Source organism: Zootoca vivipara, chromosome 3 (assembly GCF_965207765.1).
Source record: "Zootoca vivipara chromosome 3, rZooViv2.hap1.1, whole genome shotgun sequence".
Taxonomy (NCBI): Eukaryota; Metazoa; Chordata; class Lepidosauria; order Squamata; family Lacertidae; genus Zootoca; species Zootoca vivipara.
Genome location: NC_142586.1, coordinates 90,804,240 through 90,816,402, shown reverse-complemented (window position 1 = coordinate 90,816,402; position 12,163 = coordinate 90,804,240).

Genomic DNA, 12,163 nt, shown 5'->3' with positions numbered 1-12,163 from the left:
CAAACCAGAGTAGGACTCTTAATCAACAGCAAAACCGCTCTAGGAAGACTGATTCGGAACAACGTGGTGCACTAACAGCTTTGGCGACGATCCGGCTTGTCAAAGGAAAGCGTTTGGCGCGTCCCTTTCATTGCAGGTGAAGGCGAGAAAGTCCAGCGTCTGAGAAAGGACCAGGACGCCACTAAATAAAGGACTGAGGTGATTCTCGCCCTATAGCGAGTATTTTTCATTGCTATTAAAAATACAACCTAATACGGTGCATCGTTCGATGTTTTAGGAATTAACATTTCGATTCACCACTCAGTTACACAGAAATAGTGACATTTAAGAAGATCTGTGTGGCTGTGCTGCTCCTAAACGTTCAGGCCCCATTAGTTTATATGGGTATCATTTCGGCCTGTGTCTAATATTGCACCTTAGAGCTCATTAGGACGGTGAAGGCTTTAATTCTACTGAGAGTTATGTGGGAGTAAGTCCTGTGGAACTCAGTAGGGCTTAATGTCACGCGGTCCCAGCTCCTGCCCACCTAGCAGTTCAAAAGCACGCCAATGCAAGTAGATAAACAGACGGGAAGGTAAACGGCTTTTCCGTGCGCTACTCTGGTTCCGCCAGAAGCGGCTTAGTCATGCTGCCCACATGACCCGGAAAAACTGTCTGCGGACAAACGCCGGCTCCCTCCGCCAGTAAAGCAAGATGAGCGCTACAACCCCAGAGTCGTTCCCGACCGGACTTAACAGTCCGGGGTACCTTTACCTTTACCTTAAGGCTCACTGAATGCAGCTAAGCTCTTTTCAGAGAATGCATCCTTGGATGGCATTATAAAAGTAACTAACTAGTTATCCAAACGTTATTGAAGGAACACAACCAGGGAAATCCATATATATTGGCTTTGTTGCGTTGGAAACTGAAGATTCAACGATCTGCAGAATTTTATTTTATTTTATTGTTTGTTTGTTTGTTTGTTTACAAAAAGAAAAGATCTGAAAAATATATCGGAGGAAGAGGAGACCTCAAATGTGAAGCATATCTCCTTGAAATTATTTTCCTGGGATCAGCCTGACCGACCTCTAGGACTACTAGAGGCGGGTTGGTCGTCTCAAACACACGAGTCTCCGGGCCACACCGCTGCTAAGCGATTTCCTCTGCAGAAAGTAGAGTTATACGTATAACGCGCATGAGACGTTTTCGTGGAAGTAAGGCCGACAACGTTCAGTGGGATTTATTTCCAAGTAAGCGAGTGTAGTATCGCCATTGTTGGGGGAAGGATACCAGCGGGACATTGAATAAAGTAGCGGTGGAATATTTTAGATCAGTGGTTCCCCCTTGATTCCAGAAACTCATCCCAGTGTCCCCTACCCTATTCAGAATAGCGGTTTGCACGACACACTAAAGTTCAAAATAGTAATGATAAATTGCACGTTTATTCGAAATCCAGGTAAAACTTTTAGTTTAATTAATTCAACAAAACTGACGAACTTCATTCAGTGACACCAGCTTTTCAAAGTCTGATAGCCAATTAGGCCCCCAGCGCCCTTTGCCTCGTAGCGCCCCCGACTGTCCACTTTGGGCACCGCTGTTATAGATGATGATGATAAAAAAAGAAGTGGCTGCAGCTGGATTTTGTTCCTAAATCCGAATTTACAGACTGCTTCTTTAGGTTGGGATGCCACCAACCTTCCTTGGAAGTGAGTTGCCGTTGAGATCAGGGAGAGGGACTGACTCCCACGTCCACGGTGCTTCAGCCCGGCGGTGCCAACGTGGCTTCTTCAGGAGGACTTGGAGGGAAAAGGCCCGCGAGATGAGTTCAAGGGGGAAGCAGACAGTCTCTCTCCAACGCGGTCTTGGCTTTCCGTGCTCAGCAGGCAAAAATAAAAATAAAACTCTCTGAAAAGAGGAACCCCATTTATTCAACCCAATCCAGGGAGCGAGAGAGAAAATGGTGGTTTTAAAAAATGTATATCTTTCGAAATGGCTTTGGAGAAGGCTCAAAGAAATCCCGGGCGCTTTCTCCTTGAAATGCACTTCGGTCGGAAGCTCTCCGCTCGCTTTCCTTGGCAGGACATTCCCGCCCCTGAAAGTTGGTGGGGTTTTCCTTCCAAAGAAAGCGGCCGCGATCTTAGGAGCGCTTAATTGGAAGAGGCAACCCCTCCGAGTGAGCAGGGGAGCTGCTCCTTTGCATGTCAAACGTGTCTTACTTAGCCTGGATCTACTTATTCCAACTAAGCGGCCCTTCTCACCAGAAATGGCCTGGTCCGATTTCTTTCCCAGTGTTGAAACTCCCACTTACGATTTGTTTTGTTAGGCACCAGAGGTCATAAATACCTTCTTTGGAGGTAAGGTGTTGGGGAGGGTGGCGGCACTCCAGCTGCAGACACCCATGGGGGAAACGGATTGCCTTGACCCACTGCAGTCTGGATTCAGGCCTAGTTTTGGGTCCGAATCAACGTTGGCTGGCCTGATGGATGACCTCCTTTGGGGGAAGCAGGAGCCTGATCTTGTTGCTCTTTGCTTTGGATACTGCTGACCATGGTAGCCTCCTGGACCATCTCAAAGAGTTATGAGTTGTTGGCCCTGTTTTATACGGTGGTCCCACTCCTACTTATGGGGCTGGGTTCAGAGAACAGGGTTTGGGGATTGGGCATCAGGCCCTATTTTGTCCCTAGTGCTATTTATTTAAGATCTATAATAAGTCATTTTGAGAGGTCATGAAGACATTGGGGCACAATGTCACCAGCATGCTGGTGACATTCAGCTCTGTTTCTGTTACATTTTGGTCAGGAGAGGCTGTCACTCTTCAGAACTTGTGGTTGGTGAGCTGGATGAATAATAACCTGATACTGAGTCCTAGTAAGATGGAGACTCTCTGGGAAACAGGTTTCCGGGTTCAGGAGTTGGGGTGCTGGACTGCTTGTGCACAGGGTTGCACTTCCTCTGAAGGGACAGGGATGTAGCATGGGGGTGGGGGGTGGGTGCTCCTTGATCCATCCTTATCACTGGAGGCTCAGGTAACCTCCATGGCGAGGAGGACCTGCTACTCACTTAGTGTATGTGGTATGCCAACCATGCCCTTTCCTGGGCAGGGATAACTTGGCCACTGTTTTTCGTGCATTGGGAACTTCACTGTTGGACTACTGTGATGCACTATATGGGGGGCTTCCCTTGAGACTCATCCATAAGTTGAAGATGGTGCAGAGTGTTGCTGCTAGGTTGCTGAGTGGCTTTCCTGAACAGGTGTGTATTACACCTGTGTCCCGGGAGCTTACCTGAACAGGTGTGCATTACACCTGTGTCCCGGGAGCTGCACCGTTGCTGAATAGCTACTGGGACTTATTACTAATCAATAAAGCCTTGCACAACTGGGCACAACCAGGTTGCCTGGAGGACCTCCTGCCCTTCATGGATGTGCATGACCGCTTAGATCATCGGGCGAAATGTTACTTGTGGCATTGGCCCCTAAAGAATATCATAAGGGGGTGACAAAACAGGCGCAGGGCAAGCCTCCCAGAACTTTCACGGCGTTCACTCTGTACTAGATTGCATCCATTTGTAGCGCTCACTTACTGCGACCATGCGAATTTAGAACCGGGTGGGACTCTTCCTTCAGACTAAAAAAGGTCGGGGGTGGTTTGTCAAGAGGCTTAGTTGCCCCCCGCCCGTGAGCTGCTTGAAATTCACGTCGTATCCTAACCCAAGAGAAACGCTGCGATTGAGAAGAAAACAGCTTTTCTTTTGACGAAATGAGCTTGCCCTCCAAGATCACCCCAGCACTAAGCCGGTGAGCTGGAAACTCTTTTGGTTTCAAGAATTAAGAATCACGCCGGGTGTGGAGAAGAACCGTTGTCCGCGGCTGCTGGGGTTGATATGTTAGTCGTAGTTCAGCAGCATCTGGGGGCGCGGGCAAAGGTTCATCACATCTGTACGTTAGAAGTAGCAACGGGAGTCTCTTCTCGTGAACTCAGAAATAAGTCCCGTTTAGCCAGAAGGACCTTCCTCACTAGTAAATGTCCCCGGGTCTTATAAAATTCAGAGGCACTTCACTTCCGCGTATCAAGGCTTGAATTAACGAGCTGGTGCAGATATGCTTCCAAACTTAAAAAGGGCTAGGATTCAGAAACATTGGGTTTCCCCCCTCCCTTTCCTTTCATCATCGTGATGGAGTAGGTCAAACTATTCCGGCTTAATCGAGCTGTGGATGCAACAAGCTGATGGACTAACTAGCATCTTCTACTCCCCGGAGGAGCAACTCTTCAGCAGTTTCCCCGCGTTCTCTCCAGCCGCAGAAACTGACCAGGAAGCTTCGTGGCAATGGACCAGCTTCCAACCAAATTAAGGGGAGACTTGGGCGCGGTGGGAACTCTGCTTATGAACAAGAGACATTTGTTCTTAGAGTGCCGAGGGGAAGCGCTGGTTTAGGCAGGAGGTGATTCATGTCCCTTGGTGAACGCGGAGACGTTGAACGTGAACAATCAAGGGTGCATGCAGGACACCCCCCCAGCTTAAAATGATCACTAGGCATTGGTTATCTCAAGCACCCTTTCAATGACGCTATACAGTATTATCAATATGATAATCCTCATGAACAGGAAGGGGCGAGTCACCCCCTCTAGTATCAGCCTCCGCATCTGTAAAGTGGTGACATGTGCAGCCGAGACTCACTCTCATTTTGCGGCACCAGCTCTCGGCTCGTCTTCTATCCATTAGCAGCCTTTCACTCGCTGGTTTGTTTGATCCTTGCACTCCCTGCGCGTCCCTTTGCTGTTTTGGCTCTCCAAACAGGCAAGGCGCACGTGCAGCCCCATCCGCCAGCCAGAGTCGAAGGTGATAGATTGACCACGTGGCTGCTGGCATTAATAGTGAGCAACCCGCACGCACCCCTCGAGGTGGTCCGCAAACACGAAAAAGAGAAAGGGCGTCTCTATTCACAAGCCAAGGAAGCTGACTTGCTGGCATCATCCTGGAGTTTAGTCAAGCGCCCATTGACTGTACAGGAGCCCCAAGTTTGCCTTGCAGGTTCGACTGCAGGTTTAGTACTAGATTGTATGGTTTGTTACATTTGTATATCTGAAGGCTTTTAATGCTTGATGTCGTAGGCCTATTGTGTTTTAATTTGCTGGAAGCCGCCCAGAGTGGCTGGGGGTAACCCAGTCAGATGGGCGGCATATAAATAAATTGTTGTTGTTATAACCTTGCGCTGGAGTGAGGTTTTAGCGCCACATCAGCCCAGGCGCAGTTGGGCTGAAAGATGGTGGTTGGTCCAAGGCTGAACTTGGTCCAAGCGAACTTCAGGCTTCTTTACACTACACGATCCTCAGAAGCAGACCTTCAAATGCATCCTTTATCCAATGAGGGGTAATGGGCACCAGCCAATCAAAAGGAGGAGGAATTAAAGCACGTGCTTAAAGCTTCCATGTGCTGAGATATTTAAAGCAGGGATGAGGAACCTCTGCCCCTCTTGGTGTTGTTGAGCTCCAACTCTCATCAGCCACAGCCAGCCTGGCCAATGGACAGGGAATGATGGGAGTTGTACTCCAACAACCTCGGGAGGGCCTCAGGTTACACAGCCCAGCGCTGGACTCGAGAGAAAAACAACATTGTAGGAATCGCTTTTCTGCAGTTTCTAGGCCATGGAATCAAGTCCTTTTGCTTCCTAGGCCAGCAGTACTCGATCGCGCCTTTTGATTGGATACGCACAGACTTCCATATCCATATGTTTGGATTCTTGGCTCGTTTTAAAGGCACATGCGAAGTCACTCCGAAGTAACTGAATGTCAAACGGTCCAGGCGAGTGACTCCCCGGTGCTCGCGACGCAGGATCCCGCTTGGCTGATGGGCTCCACGTTTCCACTCCCCTCTGGCCGCTTTGTCTTGGCTGCGATCCTTGTAAACAGCGATTCCCCAGGGGCCCCAGAGGAAGGAGGGCCCTCACCTCTCCTCGCCCTTTGCGCTCGACTGGGACTCCCCTTTCTCAGGCCCAGCAGATGTAAGGAGGGCTAGCCTTTAAGGCGGGTTGTTATTTCCTCTCCTTCTTGATGGAGGTGCACCGAGAAGGTCGCGGCTGCGGCGGAGGATGGGATTCCGGCTCCAGATCTCGGCCGAGTTGTGATGGGGGCCACCTGGCCGAAACCAGAGCTGCTTAATGGGTTTAGCCTTTGCTAATTGGTGTCTTAGAAGCGGAGGGGAGCCGAGGAAGCGCTTTCCTCAGCTTGTTTAGACATCTGCAGACTATAGAGCCCGATCCACCAACTAGTCGTTTATGCTGCTGGGGGGTGGCAGGGGGGTTGGAATGAGGATTAGGGGGAGGTACAAAAATAGGGTGACCCCCAAACATAGCTGCCAAGTTTTCCCTTTTCTCGCGAGGAAGCCTATTCAGCATAATGGAAAATCCCTGAAAAAAAGGGATAACTTGGCAGCTATGCCCCCAAATGATTAGGCATCCCTACAAGAAGGCCCTCCGAAGCTTTTGAGGGCCTTTTTGATTTGAGAAGAATGCGTCTCCCAATATGAAAATAGGTTTCTTGCTTCAGAAATGTCTTCATCAAGATGCAAATCTAATTGATCGATTGGTCAGCAAAACCTATATGATGAATCAATTCAAGTTTCTTTAGCTGAGTTGCAAGCCCTTCTAAAAATCTAGTTCCTATTTCTTTTGTTGTTTAATCTTGACTATATATCTCTATGACCAAGCCTTTAGAGCAGCAGTTACTGTATAAAAGACTTTTATGTATGCGACGACAGCTGCATGGATGTTGTTAGCTCAGAGACAGAAAGAAGATAAAGTTTCTACCAGAGAAGAATGGCAAATGAAGCTGCTGGACTGTGCCGAAATGGCAAAACTGACCAGAAAGCTCAGGAACCAGGAAGACCAAAAGGAGTGGGGGAAATTACAAGTTACCTTAAAGACCACTGTAAGCAGCTGAACACATTAGCAGGATTGCAATAATACTTGTAATATAATAAGAACTATGGATACAATGGAGTTATAAAAAACTTGGTTTGTTTATACAAAGATGTAGTAGAAAAGGTTCAACAATAGAACCCATCAAGGGTAAGGTGGGAAGTCTGGAGATTCAGGGCAATCTTGTACTTCAGATGTGTGGTGGGATGATTGGTAAACTTAAATATGTAAAACCAAATAAAATTATTACATATAGAGCAGCAGTTACTGTCCTGCGGTCCTCCAGATGTTCCCTAAAGGTAAAGGGACCCCTGACTGTTAAGTCCAGTCTGGGGCTGCGGCGCTCATCTCGCTTTACTGGCTGAGGGAGCCACCATTTGTCTGCAGACAGCTTCCGGGTCATGTGGCCAGCATGACTAAGCCGCTTCTGATGAACCAGAGCAGCGCACGGAAACGCCGTTTACCTTCCCGCCGGAGCAGTACCTATATATCTACTTGCACTTTGATGCGCTTTCGAACTGCTAGGTTGGCAGGAGCAGGGACCGAGCAACAGGAGCTCACCCTGTCATGGGGATTCAAACCGCCGACCTTCTGATCGGCAAGCCCTAGGCTCTGTGGTTTAGACCACGGTGCCACCCGCGTACCCATTATCCCTGACCATTGGCCAATGCTGGCCAATCCCTGATGGGAGCTGGAGTCCAATAACATCCAGAAGGCCACAGGTTAGCCATCTCTGCTTACAGAGTGGTAAATGCATCATAGAATTGTGGAGACCCTGGAAAGGACCCTGAGGACCACCTTTCCAACCCCCTGCAATGCAGGAATATGCAGCTGTCCCATATGGGAATCAAACCTGTGACCTTGGTGTTATCAGCACCATGCTCTAACCAACTGAGCTATCCAGCTGTGAAGTGGTATGGCATGTGCGTGGAATACAAAATATGTTGGGTTCCGTCACAGGCCTCTTCGGGTAGAGAATAAGACAGCTTCCTATATTCCCCATAGTGAAATTTAATATAGGACCATAATCTATTGGGGTGGATGGGGGAGGGTCTTCATCTTTACCCAATACAGTAATTATTTATCCAGAACAATCCACTGCATCATAAGGATCCATTGTGGCTGCTGTCCTGCTCCTCCTGCTCACAATACTATGCACGTGTACTTAGACTCCAAGTTAAAAAGCTCAGTGTTGGCAGTGGAAACTGTATTGTGCTACCAGAGCGAGGCACACTCCCACCAACGAGAATCACGGTTGCTCCAGTAAAGAAACAATCAGGAGCTCAGTTTTAGAGGATGTCAGCTGTGAGGCAAATGGGTGTGGTTTGTGAGCCTTGCAGGCCAAACGTGGATCCCTGCTAGGTCAAATTTGACCTGGGGGTTGGAGGTTCACCATCCCTCTCCTAGAGCTATGTGCCACTGAATGCAATTGGTCTCACTCCCAGGTTAATGTGTATGAGAATGAGACTGCAGCCCTGGGCTGCTTAAATCCAAGGAAAAACAATGGGATGTAAGCACTCTGTTGTTGTTGTTTAGTCGTTTAGTCGTGTCCGACTCTTCGTGACCCCATGGACCATAGCACACCAGGCACACCTGTCTTCCACTCTAATTACACTCTAATTACATATATATATATATGTATTACATATATATGTATTACATATATGTAATATATATATATATATACATATATGTACATATAAGCACTCTAATTACATGCAAAATAACAGTTCCTGTCTGCTCACCCCCAAAGTGTTGTAAATTGTTTTTGTTAAGTGGAAAGCCCTCAAGAAAGTGTCTGTCTGTCTGTCTGTCTGTCTGACACACACATACACACACACACACACAGAGAGAGAGAGAGAGAGAGAGAGAGAGAGAGAGAGAGAGAGAGGAGGAGGAGGAGGAGGAGGAGGAGGAGGAGGAGGAGGAGGAGGAGGAGGAGGAGGAAAAACTGTATAGGGAACAATAAAACCCAAGTTCCCCTTGTTTATTTATGGTGATGAGAAATCCATTGACCCATGAGTCTTTGTTTTCAGGTCCGGGTAGATAACTTGGGGGTTGGGGAATTGAGCAAGTTATCAGGCTTCAATGGTATCAGAAAGCAGCTTCTCCTGTAAGAGCAATTAATACAACCTCTTCCAGATGGTCAAAGTAGCTCATATGCTTGTGTCATGGGAAATGGACCAACCCCTGAGTTTATTAAAAATATTGGGAAAAGAAACTAGATTGTTCCTGCTTGCTAGTGACTTATAGGACCCTCCCCTCCCCTTCACTTCCACAGTTTTTAACTCTGCGAGGGATGAGAAAGAAAAATTTGGGGAAGAAGGCTGCTGAGAAGGCCAAGGGATTATTTGAGGTCCTTTTGAAATTGTTGCCATTAATCACATTCCGTGAGCTATAGAGATCATGATCGAGAAAGGATTTTGTAGCACCTTAAAGTCTAACAAATTTATGATGGCATAAGCTTTTGTGAACTAGAGGCCACATCTTCAGATTCATGAAAGGGTTATCCTTAGGTGTATGGTGTATGTATTATATAACATATATGGGTGTAGAGGTGGGGGGTGGGAGGACTGTAAACAGTGAGGTAAGGTCAAAAGGTCTGCCACTTATCTGAAAATCATCTCTAAAGCTACAATTGGATCTGGATTGGGGGGGCGAAGCCAATTGGAGGGTTTAGAGAACATAAAAGAGCCTGCAAAAACTGAGACAGGTGGGCCATCCTTGGATAGAAGTAGGCAGGCCTAATTATGCTCTTATCTAAAGGATGCCCTTCTCCCCTGAAACACTAGTATTGCACCCTAAAAGTGTCCTCCTTGACATATGTTCCAGAGTGCTGCAACCCAAGGGCAGCATTTTTCTTAAGGTCAAGCAAACATTTCTCTCAGCAAACTCTACTCTCCCCATTAATCTCAGGAAGGATCAGTTTCAAGTTGACTTCCTTGTTATTGAAATCTGGCTCATTCTACTGCTTTCCCACATCTCTTCTGGATCAAGTTCCCTTTCCAACTAGCTCTCTCTTCCTTCTCTCTCTCTCTCTCTCTCTCTCTCTCTCTCTCTCTCTCTCTCATATGCCGTTCTTATGTCATTGAGGCTCTCATTAGCATGGCAACTCAGCAACAAAATGGTGACAGTCTTCAGAAGAATCCAAACTTTGAAATCTAGCAACATTTGTAACTCCAAGGGGACTTTAATTTAAGGGAAGGGTCACTATGAAGCTTAGTCCATGAATCTCTCTTGGTGACATAGAAGGAAATCTTTTTCTGCTCTTCAGCATGTGCCACCTAGAGCCAGAGGACTTCTAGGATGGCCTGAGCTAGAATTCCAAATACCTGTACTAAAATACTGTGATCAATTAGATGGGCTTAAGCAATTGACTTGGACCTGGCTTAAGCCTTATTAATCAGTTCTTTATTTATTTAAAAACATAGGCTGCATTAAAGAGTAGAAATTTCTCTCAAGGTGGCTTCCACAATAAGAGAATAGGATACAGTGGTACCTTGGTTTAAGTACACAATTGGTTCTGGAAGTCTGTACTTAACCTGAAGCGAACTTTCCCATTGAAAGTAATGGAAAGTGGATTAATCTGTTCCAGATGGTCCGCGGAGTACTTAAACTGAAGCGTACTTAACCTGAAGCGAACTTTCCCATTGAAAGTAATGGGAAGTGGATTAATCCGTTCCAGACGGGTCCGTGGAGTACTCAACCTGAAGCGTACTTAATCCGAAGTATGAGTGTAATTGGTTCTGGAAGTCCGTGCACTTAACCTGACGCGAACTTTCCCATTGAAAGTAATGGAATGTGGATTAATCCGTTCCAGATGGGTCCGCGGAGTACTTAAACTGAAAGTACTCAAACCGAGGTGTACTTAAACCAAGGTATGATTGTACATCATAAAACAAATAAACTTGTAAAAAAAAAGTGAGTAGTTCAAAGCTCACACAACTTAGTGCAGGATATCAGGCGAAAGACATTGCTTCCATTGTTCTCAAGAACTAAGGGAGACAAATACAGTAGGTGGTTTTCACTCAAGTCCTGTTTGCAGGCTTCCCATAGGCAACTGTTTGGCCACTGTGAGAGCAAGAGGTTGGCTAGGGAGGGGTGGGTGGGGGATCGTCACTCCTGCTTGGACTTTTCTCCTTGAGCTGGAGGCTTCTGCTTCCTTCACCTGCACTCTGAATGGTACCGTATAGTCCTCCCTCTGCAACTTGGGGAGGACTATACCACCTCTTTGTAGCGGGGAAGATCCGGGCGTGAAGGGAAACGTTGAATCCCCCCCCCCAATTCCCTCAGTTTACTTCTGACGCAGGTTCCCTTTCTCCTCTCTCCCTCTTCCAGTTAGCGGTGGTGGTGATGATTTTAAAAGCATGCGATGATCTAAGCCCTAATCCTAATATGATGCATCATTTAGACAGGATAACGATGCCACCTCGTCGAGGCCGGCCTCTTTACACAAGCCATTTGCTGCATCGCGGAGTCATCAGGGCCTTGATGGATGGCCAGGGGAACGTCTTCTGCCTGCCCCTCCCTCCCTCCCTCTCTTTCCCCGACCCAGCCCTCGAAGAATGCGGGCGGCCCGAGCCGTCGGGGCTTCTCGGAGCGCAGGGCGGGCGGGAGCGGGATTTATAGTCTGTATATCTTTGCTGGCTCCAGATCCCGGCGCGGTAATGGATGGGTCTCTTCTTGGACGAAGGCGAGCCAGGAGAGGCGCTGCCCGGCCAGCCGGCCTTGTATGGTGCTGCGCTCCTGTCTCGCCCTTAATCCGCCCGGCAGGCCATAAACTTCTCGGGCTTAAAGGCGCGGCGCGATAACAGGCTGCTTTTATGGATGGAGAGAGAAAGAGAGAGGGAGGGAGGGAGGGAGGGAAAAAAGCGGGGCCTTCGAGCCCCCTCCCTCTTTTATGAGGACCCCCCCCCGCCTCCACCCAGCAGCAGCCATTAGGGCCAATATTGACATTTTACTGTGTATAAACTGCGAACTTGTTTGGTCATAAAAGCTCGAGTGGGTGAAAAACGGCTTAAAATACCCCCCAGCGTGATGGTGGTGGAGGGAGGCAGGCAGTCCCTCTTGCCGGCAATATCCATCCTTCCTTCCTTCCTTCCTTCCTTCCTTCCTTCCTTCCTTCCTTCCTTCCTTCCTTCCTTCCTTCCTTCCTTCCTTCCTTCCGCACCGTCCGTTACATGGGAGTGGTGGTGGGCTAACCCAAATTGAACTCCGTGGCATTTCCTCCCGAAATGTTTCATAGAAACACAGAGAGGGTCGGGCCTC